This window comes from Pseudophryne corroboree, unplaced genomic scaffold (genome assembly GCF_028390025.1).
Source record: "Pseudophryne corroboree isolate aPseCor3 unplaced genomic scaffold, aPseCor3.hap2 scaffold_573, whole genome shotgun sequence".
In the NCBI taxonomy this organism is placed as follows: domain Eukaryota; kingdom Metazoa; phylum Chordata; class Amphibia; order Anura; family Myobatrachidae; genus Pseudophryne; species Pseudophryne corroboree.
In genome coordinates this window covers 335,868-356,416 of record NW_026970172.1, presented here as the reverse complement: position 1 = coordinate 356,416, position 20,549 = coordinate 335,868, and the positions used below count along the sequence as shown (strand labels likewise).

At 46.7% G+C, this 20,549-nt stretch overlaps 1 protein-coding gene across 2 annotated transcripts in view; it reads left to right on the top strand.

Annotated features, from left to right (window-relative positions):
* LOC135033561 (uncharacterized) overlaps positions 1-20,549 on the top strand; it is a 39,046-nt gene that overhangs the window by 9,869 nt on the left and 8,628 nt on the right. The window lies entirely within an intron of this gene.

The window sequence follows — 20,549 nt, the reverse complement described above, 5'->3', positions numbered from 1 at the left end:
TATTGACTTTCGGGCTCTGAATAAAATTTCTGTCTAAAACACCTACCCCTTGCCATTGATTTCAGTACTCTTTGATCAGTTACGTTCTGCCGTTATCTTCTCTAAGATCGATCTTAGAGGAGCTTACAATCTCATCCGAATAAGATCTGGGGATGAGTGGAAGACGGCTTTCAGCACACAGTCAGGTCATTATGAATACCTGGTGATGCCGTTTGGGCTGTCAAATGCGCCTGCGGTATTTCAAGACATCATTAATGATGTGCTTCGTGACTTTCTTGGGAAGTTCGTAGTCGTTTATTTAGACGACATTTTGATTTACTCTGAGTCTTTGGAACAACATGTTTCCCATGTGCGTCTGGTCCTTCAAAAACTACGGGAGAATCATTTATATGCTAAACTTGAGAAATGTGATTTCCACATCACAGAAGTGTCCTTCTTGGGGTATATTATTTCTCCCCAGGGGTTTTTCATGGAACCGAAAAAACTCCAGGCCATCCTTAATTTGGCGCAACCCATGAATTTAAAAGCAATTCAGCGCTTTTTAGGGTTTGCAAATTATTATAGGCGTTTCATTCATACCTTTTCAGATTTGGTCGCTCCTATTGTAGCATTGACTAAAAAAGGAGCGGACCCTTCCAATTGGTCGCCTGAAGCTGAGTCTGCCTTTCTGGCCTTGAAGCAGGCCTTTGTCTCGGCTCCTGTTCTCAGGCACCCTAACCCGGAGCTCCCCTTTATAGTCGAGGTAGATGCCTCAGAGGTTGGAGTGGGGGCAATCCTTTCTCAGGAAGATCCGGAGTCTCAGGAATTACACCCTTGTGCTTTCATGTCCAGGAAATTCTCCTCCGCAGAATCCAACTATGATGTTGGTAATCGAGAATTGCTGGCAGTTAAATGGGCTTTCGAGGAGTGGAGGCATTTTCTGGAGGGAGCTAGGCATACCATTACAGTGTTTACTGACCATAAGAACCTGCAGTATATTGAGTCAGCTAAACAGCTTAATGCTCGGCAGGCACGTTGGGCATTGTTTTTTACTCGTTTCAGGTTTATTATCACTTTCAGGCCCGGTTCCAAGAATACGAAAGCTGACACCCTGTCACGTTGTTTTTTTCCGGTTCACAATAACCATCCTGCTACTACCCCCATAGTTCCATCATCTATCATCCGGGCAGGCCTCACACAGCATTTATTTACACAGCTTGTCCAGCTTCAACAGCAGGCTCCCAAAGTTACTCCTGCTGATCGTCTTTTCGTCCCTGAATTTCTGAGAGGCTCGGTTCTAGCTGAGTTTCATGACAACAAAGTGTCTGGTCATCCAGGTATCACTAAGACCTTGAAACTAGTATCTCGTTCAGTGTGGTGGCCTAGTCTCTCTAAAGACGTTAAGGAATTTGTCCGTTCCTGTCAGGTGTGTGCTCAGTGCAAGGTAGCTCGAGCGTTGCCAGTCGGGCAACTCATACCTCTAGCCATTCCTCTCAGGCCATGGTCACATATATCCATGGATTTCGTGGTGGACCTTCCTCTTTCAGCAGTCTTTCGAGTCATTTGGGTGGTAGTAGACCGTTTTAGTAAAATGGCTCATTTCATTGCTCTCTCCCGGTTACCCTCTGCTCAAGGGTTAGCAGTTTTGTTCCTCCGCCATGTGTTCAGGCTCCATGGTTTACCCACGGATATTGTCTCTGATCGGGGACCGCAATTCATTGCACGATTCTTGAAACGTTTTTGTGCCTCATTAAATATGAAACTTTCTTTAACATCTGGGTATCATCCTCAGTCTAACGGACAAACTGAACATGTAAATCAGTCATTAAAACAGTATTTACGGTTATATTCGGCCAAACTTCAGAATAATTGGTCTGAATTTCTTCCTTTGGCCGAGTTTGCTTATAATAACTCTTGTCATTCTTCCACCAAGGAGTCCACATTCTTTTCAGTGTTGGGCTTCCATCCTAGAGCAAATTCTTTTTACCCTCATGTTCCAGTCTCCTCGTTGACCTTAACTTCCCATCTTAGAATTATTTGGAAAAAGTTCACCTTGCCCTTAAGAAGGCTGCCTTCCGAGAAAAGATTTTTTCTGACAGGTTCCGGCGCCCATGCTTTTTTAAGGTGGGAGATAAGGTGTGGTTGTCAACCCGCAACATCAGGCTCCGACAGCCCTCGGCTAGATTAGGACCCAAATTTATTGGACCGTTCCTTATCATTAAAAAGGTCAACCCAGTTGCTTTTCGACTACGTTTGCCGAGATCACTCAAAATTGGCAATACTTTTCACTGTTCCCTTCTGAAACAGTATTTTTCTTCCAGGAGATTTCTTCGAAGGACTTCCCGGGGTAGACTTCCGGTGGATGTGCAGGGGCAACAAGAGTACTTGGTGGAGAAGGTTTTAGATTCTAAGCTTTCTCTGGGCCGATTTTATTTTTTGGTCCACTGGAAAGGCTATGGCCCTGAAGAAAGGTCTTGGGTGTTGGATAAGGATTTACATGCTCCTAGACTTAAGAGGATATTTTTTCAGGAGTTTCCTCAGAAACCCGGCTCTAGGGGTTCTGTAACCCCTCCTCAAGGGGGGGGGGTACTGTTAGGCACTGCGGTGCTCGCCCGCACTCTGACAGAGCAGCGGTCACGGCCGCTGCACCTCTCTCCCTGTCCATCTCTGCATGGCGCCTAGCAACGCCGGGATAGCCACCGGCTCCCTGGCAACGCTAGGACGCCGTGCGTTCAGGGCCGCCGGGTCCATAGCAACGGGGATGCCACAGGCAGACTGCGTTCCCCGTTGCATTAAGGAAGTATTCACACCTGTTTTCCCCTGCTCGTGCAGCAAGGCAGCTGCACGACATTTATTAATTATTCTCTGTACTCCCATTGGAGGGTTCCCTGTTATATGCCTCCTCAGTGCCTCACACAAACGCCGGTGATAGCTTCCTGTATGCTGTTTCTGTCTGGTGAACGTCTGTTCCTGGTCTGCTGTATCCGGTCCGTCCTGCTCCTTGTGTCCTTGTATCCAGGAGTTCTCAAGCTGGTCCCGGGAATGCTTCTAGTCCTTGTGAACCTGTAACTGTCGTTTGGGGTTCTTGCCCGGTTTTCGTGAGTAGCGGCTTTGCCGCGTGTTGCGGCCTAGCCCGCTTTAGATAGCGTTATTTTGTATTGGTGCATTTGCGGAGGTTTCCGCTTCCACTGTCCTCCCCGGAACTCGGCGGTGCCGTGTGGGGAAGTGGACAGTGGTATCTTTTTGGTTGTTCTTTTCCTTTGGCGGCAAGCCGCGCATACATTTAGTTTTAGGCTAGTCAGTAGCCCCTGGCTTTGGTTGTATTAGTTAGAGGTCCCCTTGTTATTACCCTGTCTCAGTTCATGCTTTGTCTCTCTTTAAGACCTGAGGGGGCATCGGAGTTGGGCAGACCTAATCCGCCCTTCAAACGCGGCTGCCATGGGCCCAAGAAACCATAGTCTTGCAGGCGTGAATTCACAACACGGGTAAAACAACGGAGGTAGGGTGACAGGGGCTATTCCCGTTCAATTTCACCAAATCTAGCATTGCGTCCTGGTGCTCTGGACTCACTTCATAACATCTTCCGTGTTCTGAGCGCCAGGGATCATAACAATTAGTCCTAGAACACAATGAAATGCATTGGTGTATTAAATATTGTATTATCACCCAAAATTGCATGGCAGAATGCAGTCACATTGGGTGAATGTGTCACCTGGAACAGGCAGTTTCATACTGTATCTAACAGTAAACCGTACTTCTTATTAGGCTCATTAAGATACTGTATTCCCAAAATAGAAGGTAAAGGTATAAGCATAAGCAGTGGCCATTTTTCTGAGTCCTGCGCATGCGCTGTAGACTCTGGCACTCAGAGCGCTTGCAGCAGTGGTGACGGCTACGAGAGAGGAGGGGGCCCATACATGGAATCTGCTCACGGGTCCCCTTCTCTCTACAGATGCCCATGGTACTACTGTGTAGCATAATGTGAATAATGTCCTGTACATTACTGTGCTCCGTAATGTGAGTAAGGCACACTATTGTGCTGTGCTGTAATTTGATTTGGGGTACTATTGAGTGGACACGCCCCTTTATTGACACACGTGCCTTCCCTATTTCAAATACTGTATGGGTGGGGCACCAGCCCTTTACTTTGCCAAGGCTGCTCTGACCCCTAAATACACCCCTGCAGGCTAGTCACCCCGCATACCATATCTGTGTGCCTGATCGTAGCCCTGCTCATTTTTGCAGGGCTACGATCTGGACGGAATTAGCCCCTTAGTCATGAACTAGTGACAAATATAAAGAAGTGGAGAAGTTACCCATGGCAACCAATCAGATTCACTGTATAATTTTATACTATAGTATGCAATTTATAAATGTTACTACAATGCTGATTGCTTCACTTCTCCACTGTTTTCACTGCCTAACATGCTGCTACAGTATGTTCTACATGAAATCCCAGCCCCTGGCATTGTAATGTGGCCATGTCTGCGACTCACGTCTACTGTACAGTATGTACTGTCATTTAATACTCACCAGACATTTACAGTACTTGACGAACGAGCTTGCACCCCCTCATACAAAGCCCTGTAGTACTGTAATTGAACCATCATTTGCTACTGTACTATTACTACTGTACTGTACATGTACATGAGTCTTATTATTGTATTAGAGTGCACTGCATAGTGTGAAGATGGTGAAAACCAAAGCATTCTATTCTGGAGCACAACCCCAGGGCTGGTGAGAGACCTTCTGGGCAAGGTGACTCACCTTCAAGCGCAAATTGATGGACTGACAGGAAAACTGGATGGGCTTTATAGTGATAACAGCAAGGTGGGGGGGGGAGTTTTAAGGCTCGTTACTGATACATTATACAGTGTACTGTAGACTCTCTCTACTAAGGGGGAAAATAACACAAAACAAAACTGTAAACTAGATAAAGTTTAATTAAAAAAACATGAAAGAAATAAACAAAAATTAAATGTTGTGCAAAATAATTTCAAAGATTCGGTTCACCACCGCCCACTTGCTCTGTGAAAATAAAAAACTATGTACAGTATTAGAACAGTAACACAGGTTGAGTACTGTACAGTATACTGTACAGCACTTCAAAGTTTATGAACAGTATGCATGTAAAATATAATTATTATTATTACTGTACCCCTTGAAAGATTGTCCGGCCCATAGCCCCTCTGTTCATGTCCTGGTTGGGCGGTGGTGGTGGTGGTGAAGGTGGAGGTAGGAGTCGGAGGGCGCAGTGGACCCTGGTCCGCCTGGAGGCCTGTCAATGTGGAAAAATAACAAAACACATTGGACCCTGTACAGTAGTTACTGTATGAAACACATTGGTCACATCATTAACATTGTTCCCAGCAGTGAGCAAATAGAAGCATTCACCCCCACAGGAATAAAGCACATTGCCCCCCCCCCCCCCCCCCCCATTAAGCAAACACATTGTTCCCCGTACTAAGCAAAATCAGTAGGCCCAGCAGTAACTTTTGGGGTAGTAAAGCATAACACAGTATACAGTACTTACCATACCCCCAACCTTTAACCCACATTTTCTGCAACCTAACCCTAAAAACTCCTCCACAACTTAGCCCTAACCCTCCACGCCATAGAGTAACCTTTACCTCCACCAGCAATGCCTACACTTAAACATCCCTGGCGGTGACTTAGCCAAAGCCCTCTTCCCTGCAGCCTATTGACTTAGCTTACTTATTAAGGGTCCAGGAATGCCGGATGGTGGGGTGGTGGTGCTGGTGGTGGTGGTGATCAGAGGACCTAGCAGGTCCAAGTAAGCCTGGAGGATTCTCACTGTGAAAAAAAATAATCATTGGCTCCTGTGCAGTAGTTACTCTATCAAAGACATTGCCCACAGCAATCAAACACAAGTATTCACCCCCACAGGAATAAAGCACATTGCCCCCCGCTACAGTATGCCTCATTTCCCCTGTCAAATACTGCATGTACTGTACTTTTTACTGTATATCCATATCCAGTGTACTGTATCCAATTTGTCTGTTTGTTCATTCTCCATAACATGTCCATTGGTGCTCACCCAACACTGTGTTTAAATCAACCTACTGTAAATATTGTTAATACAGTATATGCAATTGTGTTATGTTATCTGTTACCCTTTAGATAATGTACCCTACTGTATATTTACTATGTTACACCTACTGTACTGTAGTTTCCAATTGTTTTCATACACTGCAGTGGACCCTCAGAGGGTGAGTCATATAAGGTACCATTGTCTACTGTATGTTTGTTTACTCCCTATTGTCCAAAAGTGAGTTGACCAGACAGGGTAGCTCTCTGACTGATGTAATCACCTTGATTGGAATATGTATTGTATTCCAATGCTGTAAGATCCTAGACACAGAGGTCACACACACCCCAGCAATATGAAGCTTTGGGAGGTTCAGTATACAGTAAGTAGAGCTACCCAGAGAGGTGAAGAGAGATTCTTGGATACCAGCCTAAGAAGTAATGTTCTGCCAAGGATCGGCTTAGGGACCCATTATATTGGATTTATCTGGGTCTCTGTGTTGCTAGAAGAGACTCTCTGCTCCCAGACTAAGAAGTAATGTTCTGTCAGGAGATTGTGGTGGGAAATGTCATGTGGAATTGGATTACGGAAGTGTGCTGAACTGTGTTATAACCTATTCTGTCAATAAACCACTGTTGGTTTTTAATCTACCACCGTGCCTGAGTGATTTGGAACATGGTATACTCAAAACATTTTTCCCCGCACTAAACAAAAACAGCAGGCCCAGCACTAACTTTTAGGGTAGTGAAGCATAACACAGTATACAGTGCTTACCATACCCCCTACCTTTGCTACAGCATAACCCTAAAAATCCCTCCACAGCTTAGCCCTAATCGCCGTAGACTAACCTTAACCTCCACCAGCAATGTCTAAACTTAACCATCCCTGGCAGTGACTTAGCCAAAGCACTCTTCCCTGCAGCCTATTGACTTAGCTTACTCATTGAGATTCCGGCGATGTACGCTGGTCTGGTGGTGCTGGTGGTGGTGAAGGTGGGAGCCGGAGGGCGTGGTTTGCCATGGTCCACCTGGAGTCCTGTCAATGTGGAAAAATAATTAAACACATTGGCCCCTGTACAGTAGTTACTGTATCAAACACATTGGGGGTCATTCTGAGTTGTTCGCTTGCTAGCAGTTTTTATCAGCCATGCAAACATTTAGCCGCCATCCATTGGGAGTGTATCTTAGCTTAGTAGAAGTACGAACGAATGCATCGCAGTGCGGCAGCAAAAAAAAATTGTGCAGTTTCAGAGTACAGTAGCTCCAGATCTACTCAGCGCTTGCGATCACTTCAGACCATTCAGTTCCGGATTTGACATCACAAACATGCCCTGCGTTCTCACAGCCACGTCTGCATTTTTCTGAACACTCCCTGAAAACGGTGATTTGACACCCAGAAACGCCCCTTTTCTGTCAATCACTCTGCAGCCGCCATTGCGACTGAAAAGTTTTGCTAGACCCTGTGTGAAACTACATCGCCCGTTGTGAATGTACTTCACGCGTGGGCATTGCGCCGCATACGCAGCCCAGAAGTGCCATTTTTTCACTTAATCACTGCGCAGCGAACATTTTTAGCTATCGATCAACTCGTAATGACCCCCATTGCCAACAGCATTAACACTGTCCCCAGCAGTGATCAAACAGAAACATTCACCCCCACAGGAATAAAGCACATTGCCCCCCCCCCCCCCCCCCCCACAGTAAGCAAACACATTGTTCCCTGTACTTAGCAAAACAGCAGGCACGGCAGTAACTTTTGAGGTAGTAAAGCATAACACAGTATACAGTACTTACCATATCCCCTACCTTTAACCCACATTTTCTGCAACCTAACCCTAAAAACTCCTCCACAGCTTAGCCCTAACCCTCCACGCCATAGAGTAACCTTTACCTCCACCAGCAATGCCTACACTTTACCATCCCTGGAGGTGACTTAGCCAAAGCCCTCTTCCCTGCAGCCTATTGACTTAGCTTACTTATTGAGGGTCCGTGAATGCTGGAAGGTGGAGTGGTGGTGGTGGTGGTGGTGGTGGTGGTGGTGGAGGTGGAGGAGGTGGGAGTCGGAGGGCGTAGTGTTCCCAGGTATGCCTGGAGGCCTGTCACTGTGGAAAATTAATTCAAACCATTGGTCCCTGTACAGTAGTAACTGTATCAAACACATTGGTCACAATATTAACATTGTCCCCAGCAGTGATCAAACAAAAGCATTCACCCTCACAGGAATAATGCACATTGGCCCCATCCCCCACAGTAATCAAACACATTGTTCCCTGTACTTAGCAAAAACAGCAGGCTTGGCAGTAACTTTTGGGGTATTAAAGCATAACACAGTATACAGTACTTACCATAGCCCCTACCTTTAACCCACCTTTTCTGCAGCCTAACCCCAAAAACTCCTCCACAGCTTAGCCCTAACCCTCCCTGCCATAGACTATCCTTAACCTCCACCAGCGATACCTAAACTTAACCATCCCTGGAGGTGACTTAGCCAAAGCCCTCTTCCCTGCAGCCCATTGACTTAGCTTACTTATTGAGGGTCCAGGAATGCTGGAAGGTGGAGTAGTGGTGGAGGTGGTGGTGGTGGTGGTGGTGGTGGAGGTGGAGGAGGTGGGAGCCGGAGGGCGCAGTGTTCCCAGGTACGCCTGGAGGCCTGTCACTGTGGAAAATTAATGAAAACCATTGGTCCCTGTACAGTAGTTACTGTATCAAGCACATTGGTCACAATATTAACTTTGTCCCCAGCAGTGATCAAACAAAAGCATTCACCCTCACAGGAATAATGCACATTGGCCCCATCCCCCACAGTAATCAAACACATTGTTCCCTGTACTTAGCAAAAACAGCAGGCTTGGCAGTAACTTTTGGGGTAGTAAAGCATAACACAGTATACAGTACTTACCATAGCCCCTACCTTTAACCCACCTTTTCTGCAGCCTAACCCCAAAAACTCCTCCACAGCTTAGCCCTAACCCTCCCTGCCATAGACTATCCTTAACCTCCACCAGCGATACCTAAACTTAACCATCCCTGGAGGTGACTTAGCCAAAGCCCTCTTCCCTGCAGCCCATTGACTTAGCTTACTTATTGAGGGTCCAGGAATGCTGGAAGGTGGAGTAGTGGTGGAGGTGGTGGTGGTGGTGGTGGAGGTGGAGGAGGTGGGAGCCGGAGGGCGCAGTGTTCCCAGGTACGCCTGGAGGCCTGTCACTGTGGAAAATTAATGAAAACCATTGGTCCCTGTACAGTAGTTACTGTATCAAGCACATTGGTCACAATATTAACTTTGTCCCCAGCAGTGATCAAACAAAAGCATTCACCCTCACAGAAATAAAGCACATTGCCCCCTCCCAAACAGTAATCAAACACATTGTTCCCTGTACTTAGCAAAAACAGCAGGCCCGGAAGTAACTTTTGGGGCAGTAAAGCATAACACAGTATACAGTACTTACCATACTCCCCTACCTTTAGCGTTTTACTTCAAATGAAAAAAAAAAGGACACAATAAAGAGAGTACAGCACTTACTGGTTGCTGTGCTTGTGCCTGGTATGGCTGTAAAGCCATGTCAACGGGCTCGGTACTGTATTAACCTCCGACGTTCTGGGTACAAAAAATAATTACAGTGCCCTTAGACCAGGGGTTAAAGTAGGGGGGAACGAGGTGGAACTGAGTTCCACCACCTGTAATGGTAGGGGGAACTAGTTCCACCATCTCCATTGCCCTGCACAGTAATTACAACAGAAAAGCCCACCCCATAATCTGAGTCAATCGATGATACAGGCGGCACTAGTGTTACTGATGAGCTGCAGCCACCTACTCCTTCCTCAGGTCCTGGTGCCTCCATGGTCTTCCTCCATGAGTTCCACCACCTCACCAGGACCACTTTAAGCCCTGCCTTAGACACAGTCCTGCACATACAGTACTGAATACTGTAACAGTAATTTCATATTATCAAACTGTAAATATATTTTCACACCCCCTCTACGCACACAATTTGAAGCCTTACACATAACAGCCACAGTAGTGTTCCTTACAAACAATGCCTACAGTAGTGCAGTGCCAGATAGACATGATATGCCCCACAGTAGTGCCAGCTACACATGGTATGCCCCCACAGTGCCAGAGACAGTATGCCCCCACTGTGTTTATGCTAAGAAATGACACAAACTGCATCAGTACACACTGTAAAGACAAAATCCATATACAGTACTGTAGTGTGAATTGGGCCTCACAAACAATGCCTACAGTAGTGCAGTGCCATATAGACATGATATGTCCCCCAGCAGTGCCAGCTACACATGGTATGCCCCCACAGTGACAGAGACAGTATGCCCCCACGGTGTTTATGCTAAGAAATGACACGTACTGCATCAGTACACACTGTAAAGACAAAATCCATATACAGTACTGTAGTGTGAATTGGGCCTTACAAACAATGTCTACAGTATTGCAGTGCCATATAGACATGATATGTCCCCCAGCAGTGCCAGCTACACATGGTATGCCCCCACAGTGCCAGATACAGTACATACACTAAATGCCCCCACAGTACCAGATACAGTATGCCCCCACAGTGTTTATGCTAAGAAATGACACGTACTGCATCAGTACACACTGAAAAGACAAAACCCATATACAGTACTGTAGTGTGAATTGGGCCTATTAGTTATGCTTTGTGGCAGACCATGTGTACAGGTGGTTGCTAGTGATCATGCTGCCATGATGATAGGCCTATTTTGATGTGTAGGCCTGGAGCTGTAGCTCCATCCACCCCATTGTTAATCTGGCCATGTGTACTGTACTAAACAATAATAAAGCGCAGTACTGGACAGTACTTGCTCATTATCAGAGACAGCTACAGCAACTCCAGCTTCCTCGGCTGTCTGGAGACCAAGTCACTCCACCTCCGCTGGAGTGACCATATAGAGCGTGACTTCTGGTACTTAAAGAGAATTTCACGGCGGGCTCGGTTATAAGCCCGCTGCTTCTCACGATTGTTGGCCAATGGCCGGTCCCGCCACCTCAATAGGATGAGGAGCTCCCCGCATAGATATGGGCTTCCGTGGGTCGCCATTTTTCCTATTGAAGTCCCTAGCATGACGCATGACGCTGGATGCACCTGACAGATAGTAGGATAAATAAATAAGTAAGCTATGTGCCGCAACCGGGGATCAAACCCAGGGACCATTCAATGCACATTCCTTACTCGAACCACTAGGCCACCAATATCTCTGGTATCAACAAGAACCTTTTTAAAATATAATATACAGAATAGGGAAACATGGACCCAGTGGCCCTCTGGGTGTATACTCTATGTGATTTGTTGTATCTGACTGCTTAAAAAAAAAAAAAAAGCTAGTCCGATATAGGAATGCTTGCTTATGCTGTTGCTAACCAGCAATTTGTACACACTGTAATGACAATATCCATAGCTAGCGTGATTGGGCGGCAGTGTGCCTGGAGACCAACTGGTAGTCATACTGTGCATTCATGAGATACTGTAGGTACCCAGTTACACTTTGCATTCAATATTTCTGCCCATTTGAAACAACAGAGACACAAAGCTAGTCCGAAATAGGATTGCTGCTTATGCTAATATTACTAGAGATGAGCGCCGGAAATTTTTCGGGTTTTGTGTATTGGTTTTGGGTTCGGTTCCGCGGCCGTGTTTTGGGTTCGACCGCGTTTTGGCAAAACCTCACCGAATTTTTTTTGTCGGATTCGGGTGTGTTTTGGATTCGGGTGTTTTTTTCAAAAAACACTAAAAAACAGCTTAAATCATAGAATTTGGGGGTCATTTTGATCCCAAAGTATTATTAACCTCAAAAACCATAATTTACACTCATTTTCAGTCTATTCTGAATACCTCACACCTCACAATATTATTTTTAGTCCTAAAATTTGCACCTAGGTCGCTGGATGACTAAGCTAAGCGACCCTAGTGGCCGACACAAACACCGGGCCCATCTAGGAGTGTCACTGCAGTGTCACGCAGGATGTCCCTTCCAAAAAACCCTCCCCAAACAGCACATGACGCAAAGAAAAAAAGAGGCGCAATGAGGTAGCTGTGTGAGTAAGATAAGCGACCCTAGTGGCCGACACAAACACCGGGCCCATCTAGGAGTGTCACTGCAGTGTCACGCAGGATGTCCCTTCCAAAAAACCCTCCCCAAACAGCACATGACGCAAAGAAAAAAAGAGGCGCAATGAGGTAGCTGTGTGAGTAAGATAAGCGACCCCAGTGGCTGACACAAACACCGGGCCCATCTAGGAGTGTCACTGCAGTGTCACGCAGGATGTCCCTTCCAAAAAACCCTCCCCAAACAGCACATGACGCAAAGAAAAAAAGAGGCGCAATGAGGTAGCTGTGTGAGTAAGATAAGCGACCCTAGTGGCCGACACAAACACCGGGCCCATCTAGGAGTGTCACTGCAGTGTCACGCAGGATGTCCCTTCCAAAAAACCCTCCCCAAACAGCACATGACGCAAAGAAAAAAAGAGGCGCAATGAGGTAGCTGTGTGAGTAAGATAAGCGACCCTAGTGGCCGACACAAACACCGGGCCCATCTAGGAGTGTCACTGCAGTGTCACGCAGGATGTCCCTTCCAAAAAACCCTCCCCAAACAGCACATGACGCAAAGAAAAAAAGAGGCGCAATGAGGTAGCTGTGTGAGTAAGATAAGCGACCCTAGTGGCCGACACAAACACCGGGCCCATCTAGGAGTGTCACTGCAGTGTCACGCAGGATGTCCCTTCCAAAAAACCCTCCCCAAACAGCACATGACGCAAAGAAAAAAAGAGGCGCAATGAGGTAGCTGTGTGAGTAAGATAAGCGACCCCAGTGGCTGACACAAACACCGGGCCCATCTAGGAGTGTCACTGCAGTGTCACGCAGGATGTCCCTTCCAAAAAACCCTCCCCAAACAGCACATGACGCAAAGAAAAAAAGAGGCGCAATGAGGTAGCTGTGTGAGTAAGATAAGCGACCCTAGTGGCCGACACAAACACCGGGCCCATCTAGGAGTGTCACTGCAGTGTCACGCAGGATGTCCCTTCCAAAAAACCCTCCCCAAACAGCACATGACGCAAAGAAAAAAAGAGGCGCAATGAGGTAGCTGTGTGAGTAAGATAAGCGACCCTAGTGGCCGACACAAACACCGGGCCCATCTAGGAGTGTCACTGCAGTGTCACGCAGGATGTCCCTTCCAAAAAACCCTCCCCAAACAGCACATGACGCAAAGAAAAAAGAGGCGCAATGAGGTAGCTGTGTGAGTAAGATAAGCGACCCTAGTGGCCGACACAAACACCGGGCCCATCTAGGAGTGTCACTGCAGTGTCACGCAGGATGTCCCTTCCAAAAAACCCTCCCCAAACAGCACATGACGCAAAGAAAAAAAGAGGCGCAATGAGGTAGCTGTGTGAGTAAGATAAGCGACCCTAGTGGCCGACACAAACACCGGGCCCATCTAGGAGTGGCACTGCAGTGTCACACAGGATGGCCCTTCCAAAAAACCCTCCCCAAACAGCACATGACGCAAAGAAAAAAAGAGGCGCAATGAGGTAGCTGTGTGAGTAAGATAAGCGACCCTAGTGGCCGACACAAACACCGGGCCCATCTAGGAGTGGCACTGCAGTGTCACGCAGGATGTCCCTTCCAAAAAACCCTCCCCAAACCGCACATGACGCAAAGAAAAAAAGAGGCGCAATGAGGTAGCTGTGTGAGTAAGATAAGCGACCCTAGTGGCCGACACAAACACCGGGCCCATCTAGGAGTGGCACTGCAGTGTCACGCAGGATGGCCCTTCCAAAAAACCCTCCCCAAACAGCAAAGAAAAATTAAAGAAAAAAGAGGTGCAAGATGGAATTGTCCTTGGGCCCTCCCACCCACCCTTATGTTGTATAAACAGGACATGCACACTTTAACCAACCCATCATTTCAGTAACAGGGTCTGCCACACGACTGTGACTGATATGACGGGTTGGTTTGGACCCCCACCAAAAAAGAAGCAATTAATCTCTCCTTGCACAAACTGGCTCTACAGAGGCAAGATGTCCACCTCATCATCATCCTCCGATATATCACCGTGTACATCCCCCTCCTCACAGATTATCAATTCGTCCCCACTGGAATCCACCATCTCAGCTCCCTGTGTACTTTGTGGAGGCAATTGCTGCTGGTCAATGTCTCCGCGGAGGAATTGATTATAATTAATTTTAATGAACATCATCTTCTCCACATTTTCTGGATGTAACCTCGTACGCCGATTGCTGACAAGGTGAGCGGCGGCACTAAACACTCTTTCGGAGTACACACTTGTGGGAGGGCAACTTAGGTAGAATAAAGCCAGTTTGTGCAAGGGCCTCCAAATTGCCTCTTTTTCCTGCCAGTATAAGTACGGACTATGTGACGTGCCTACTTGGAAGCGGTCACTCATATAATCCTCCACCATTCTTTCAATGTTGAGAGAATCATATGCAGTGACAGTAGACGACATGTCCGTAATCGTTGTCAGGTCCTTCAGTCCGGACCAGATGTCAGCATCAGCAGTCGCTCCAGACTGCCCTGCATCACCGCCAGCGGGTGGGCTCGGAATTCTGAGCCTTTTCCTCGCACCCCCAGTTGCGGGAGAATGTGAAGGAGGAGATGTTGACAGGTCGCGTTCCGCTTGACTTGACAATTTTCTCACCAGCAGGTCTTTCAACCCCAGCAGACTTGTGTCTGCCGGAAAGAGAGATCCAAGGTAGGCTTTAAATCTAGGATCGAGCACGGTGGCCAAAATGTAGTGCTCTGATTTCAACAGATTGACCACCCGTGAATCCTTGTTAAGCGAATTAAGGGCTCCATCCACAAGTCCCACATGCCTAGCGGAATCGCTCCGTGTTAGCTCCTCCTTCAATGTCTCCAGCTTCTCCTGCAAAAGCCTGATGAGGGGAATGACCTGACTCTGGCTGGCAGTGTCTGAACTGACTTCACGTGTGGCAAGTTCAAAGGGCATCAGAACCTTGCACAACGTTGAAATCATTCTCCACTGCGCTTGAGACAGGTGCATTCCACCTCCTATATCGTGCTCAATTGTATAGGCTTGAATGGCCTTTTGCTGCTCCTCCAACCTCTGAAGCATATAGAGGGTTGAATTCCACCTCGTTACCACTTCTTGCTTCAGATGATGGCAGGGCAGGTTCAGTAGTTTTTGGTGGTGCTCCAGTCTTCTGTACGTGGTGCCTGTACGCCGAAAGTGTCCCGCAATTCTTCTGGCCACCGACAGCATCTCTTGCACGCCCCTGTCGTTTTTTAAAAAATTCTGCACCACCAAATTCAAGGTATGTGCAAAACATGGGACGTGCTGGAATTTGCCCATATTTAATGCACACACAATATTGCTGGCGTTGTCCGATGCCACAAATCCACAGGAGAGTCCAATTGGGGTAAGCCATTCCGCGATGATCTTCCTCAGTTGCCGTAAGAGGTTTTCAGCTGTGTGCGTATTCTGGAAACCGGTGATACAAAGCGTAGCCTGCCTAGGAAAGAGTTGGCGTTTGCGAGATGCTGCTACTGGTGCCGCCGCTGCTGTTCTTGCGGCGGGAGTCCATACATCTACCCAGTGGGCTGTCACAGTCATATAGTCCTGACCCTGCCCTGCTCCACTTGTCCACATGTCCGTGGTTAAGTGGACATTGGGTACAACTGCATTTTTTAGGAGACTGGTGAGTCTTTTTCTGACGTCCGTGTACATTCTCGGTATCGCCTGCCTAGAGAAGTGGAACCTAGATGGTATTTGGTAACGGGGGCACACTGCCTCAATAAATTGTCTAGTTCCCTGTGAACTAACGGCGGATACCGGACGCACGTCTAACACCAACATAGTTGTCAAGGCCTCAGTTATCCGCTTTGCAGCAGGATGACTGCTGTGATATTTCATCTTCCTCGCAAAGGACTGTTGAACAGTCAATTGCTTACTGGAAGTAGTACAAGTGGGCTTACGACTTCCCCTCTGGGATGACCATCGACTCCCAGCAGCAACAACAGCAGCGCCAGCAGCAGTAGGCGTTACACGCAAGGATGCATCGGAGGAATCCCAGGCAGGAGAGGACTCGTCAGAATTGCCAGTGACATGGCCTGCAGGACTATTGGCATTCCTGGGGAAGGAGGAAATTGACACTGAGGGAGTTGGTGGGGTGGTTTGCGTGAGCTTGGTTACAAGAGGAAGGGATTTACTGGTCAGTGGACTGCTTCCGCTGTCGCCCAAAGTTTTTGAACTTGTCACTGACTTATTATGAATGCGCTGCAGGTGACGTATAAGGGAGGATGTTCCGAGGTGGTTAACGTCCTTACCCCTACTTATCACAGCTTGACAAAGGCAACACACGGCTTGACACCTGTTGTCCGCATTTCTGTTGAAATACTTCCACACCGAAGAGCTGATTTTTTTGGTATTTTCACCAGGCATGTCAGTGGCCATATTCCTCCCACGGACAACAGGTGTCTCCCCGGGTGCCTGACTTAAACAAACCACCTCACCATCAGAATCCTCCTGGTCAATTTCCTCCCCAGCGCCAGCAACACCCATATCCTCCCCATCCTGGTGTACTTCAACACTGACATCTTCAATCTGACTATCAGGAACTGGACTGCGGGTGCTCCTTCCAGCACTTGCAGGGGGCGTGCAAATGGTGGAAGGCGCATGCTCTTCACGTCCAGTGTTGGGAAGGTCAGGCATCGCAACCGACACAATTGGACTCTCCTTGTGGATTTGGGATTTCGAAGAACGCACAGTTCTTTGCGGTGCTTTTGCCAGCTTGAGTCTTTTCAGTTTTCTAGCGAGAGGCTGAGTGCTTCCATCCTCATGTGAAGCTGAACCACTAGCCATGAACATAGGCCAGGGCCTCAGCCGTTCCTTGCCACTCCGTGTGGTAAATGGCATATTGGCAAGTTTACGCTTCTCCTCCGACAATTTTATTTTAGGTTTTGGAGTCCTTTTTTTACTGATATTTGGTGTTTTGGATTTGACATGCTCTGTACTATGACATTGGGCATCGGCCTTGGCAGACGACGTTGCTGGCATTTCATCGTCTCGGCCATGACTAGTGGCAGCAGCTTCAGCACGAGGTGGAAGTGGATCTTGATCTTTCCCTAATTTTGGAACCTCAACATTTTTGTTCTCCATATTTTAATAGGCACAACTAAAAGGCACCTCAGGTAAACAATGGAGATGGATGGATACTAGTATACAATTATGGATGGACTGCCGAGTGCCGACACAGAGGTAGCTACAGCCGTGGACTACCGTACTGTACTGTGTCTGCTGCTAATATAGACTGGTTGATAATGAGATGTAGTATGTATAAAGAAGAAAGAAAAAAAAAACCACGGGTAGGTGGTATACAATTATGGATGGACTGCCGAGTGCCGACACAGAGGTAGCTACAGCCGTGGACTACCGTACTGTACTGTGTCTGCTGCTAATATAGACTGGTTGATAATGAGATGTAGTATGTATAAAGAAGAAAGAAAAAAAAACCACGGGTAGGTGGTATACAATTTTGGATGGACTGCCGAGTGCCGACACAGAGGTAGCTACAGCCGTGGACTACCGTACTGTACTGTGTCTGCTGCTAATATAGACTGGATGATAATGAGATGTAGTATGTATAAAGAAGAAAGAAAAATAAAAACCACGGGTAGGTGGTATACAATTATGGATGGACTGCCGAGTGCCGACACAGAGGTAGCTACAGCCTAGAACTACCGTACTGTGTCTGCTGCTAATATAGACTGGTTGATAATGAGATGTAGTATGTATAAAGAAGAAAGAAAAAAAAAACCACGGGTAGGTGGTATACAATTATGGATGGACTGCCGAGTGCCGACACAGAGGTAGCTACAGCCGTGGACTACCGTACTGTACTGTGTCTGCTGCTAATATAGACTGGATGATAATGAGATGTAGTATGTATAAAGAAGAAAGAAAAAAAAACCACGGGTAGGTGGTATACAATTATGGATGGACTGCCGAGTGCCGACACAGAGGTAGCTACAGCCGTGGACTACCGTACTGTACTGTGTCTGCTGCTAATATAGACTGGATGATAATGAGATGTAGTATGTATAAAGAAGAAAGAAAAAAAAAACCACGGGTAGGTGGTATACAATTATGGATGGACTGCCGAGTGCCGACACAGAGGTAGCTACAGCCGTGAACTACCGTACTGTGTCTGCTGCTAGTATAGACTGGATGATAAATAATGATATAAAAAATATATATATATCACTACTGCAGCCGGACAGGTATATATTATATAATGACGGACCTGCTGGACACTGTCTGTCAGCAGAATGAGTTTTTTAATTTTTATAGAATAAAAAAACACCACACAAGTCACACGACGAGTGTACTTTTTCAGGCAGACATTCAATCACAATATACTATACTGGTGGTCAGTGTGGTCAGGTCACTGGTCACAGTGGTCAGTGGTCAGTCACACTGGCAGTGGCACTCTGGCAGCAAAAGTGTGCACTGTTTAATATGTACTCTTGGCTACTGCTATAACCTATAACTGCTCCCCAGTCTCCCCCACAATTAAGCTGTGTGAGCACAGTCAGATATTATACATAGATGATGCAGCACACTGGGCTGAGCACAGATATGTGACTGAGTCACTGTGTATCGTTTTTTTCAGGCAGAGAACAAGAACAGAACGGATTATTAAATAATAATAAATTATAAAACTGCACTGGTGGTCAGGTCACTGGTCATCAGTCACTAGTATAACTCCTCCTAAGCTCCAGTAAGTAAATGAAGTGTCTCACTCTCACTCTCCTATCTATTTTAATTTCTAAACGGAGAGGACGCCAGCCACGTCCTCTCCCTATCAATCTCAATGCACGTGTGAAAATGGCCGCGACGCGCGGCTCCTTATATAGAATCCGAGTCTCGCGATAGAATCCGAGCCTCGCGAGAATCCGACAGCGTGATGATGACGTTCGGGCGCGCTCGGGTTAACCGAGCAAGGCGGGAAGATCCGAGTCGCTCGGACCCGTGTAAAAAAACATGAAGTTCGGGCGGGTTCGGATTCAGAGAAACCGAACCCGCTCATCTCTAAATATTACCCATCATTTTGTACACAACGTAACGACTAGATGAATTGAGTGAACAGGGCAGCAGCGTGGCCTTGTATTTCGTAGAAGCAGACCTTTTTTATATAACGAGAAGTAGAAACTTAAAACACCAAATAACTTTATTGTATTAAAAAAGAATAAATAAATAAAATAATAAATGGGTGCCGAACTCCGTACCGAACCCAAGTTTTCATGCACTGCAGGTGGCCGCTGTTCTAATTAGGCCTCAGACGACCACAGTAGAGGCAAGCCCTCCGGGTGTATATGTCATGTGTTGTATCTGGGTGCTTTAAAAAAAAAGGTATTTGCTTACGCTAATGCTAACCGTCAATTTGTACACACTGTAACGACAATATCCATAGATAGCGTGATCGGGCAGCAGTGTGCCTGGAGACCATCTGGTAGTCATACTGTACATTCATGAGATACTGTAGGTACCCAGTTGCACCAAAATAACTTCATTGTATTAAAAAACAATAAATATTTAAATAAATTTAAATATTAATTGGACGACGAACTTTGTATCGAACCAGGGAGTGTACAGTATTTGTAATCTGAGCTGGTTGTGGAGTGTGGTTTTTCACCAGACGAGCGGGTAGGTGGCGCCATTATTATTACCTCTGTGACAAAATGGCGCACATGTCAAGAAGGTTCAGTAGTAAGGAGCTACAGATTCTTGTGCGGTATATTGACAGGCCCCTTGCCAATAATGCTGAGAAATTGGCAGCATATGAATGTGCCAGGCAGGAGATCCTGTCTAGACTGCACAGGGAGAGAGGTATCCCAGCTCTCCAGAGGAGATGAAGTGACCTGGTTAGATGGGAACCGCAGAGGCCGCAACTATTTAGGGCCAAAGTCGCTAGAGGTACAGTATAGTGATTTTTTTTATTACTGTTATTACATTTTTATGTACTACAGTACAGTATACTAAAAAGTATTACTGTACAGTACTGCAGCCAAGTCAGTATATCATTATTATTATTATAAGTACAGTAAGTACAGGGCTAGCTCAAGGGGTCTGGTACTTTATGGAAGATCGACAGTAACTACTGTAGGATGACTATGTCTAGGTCAACCACTATTGGTCGACAGTAAGCACTGTAAGGCGACAGGGTTTCTAGGATGACAGTGTCTGTAGGTCGACACGATCTGTGTCAACAGGTGAGATGGTAGACATGAGTTTTTGATGTTTATTTGGTGTGGTTTCCTCCATATACAGTAGTGACTGAGAACCCCAATTAGTGCACAGAGCCCCCTCGGATGGTTCGCTTTGCTCGCCATGTTTCGTGCAAGGTTCCTCCCTCCGCTACCGCTGCACTTGCCACAGGTTTCCATTCCCAATTGCAGTCCATGTGGATCGTAAAGTACTGCATGAGAAGGTTTTCAAAAGAGAAAAAAAAATGTGAAAAG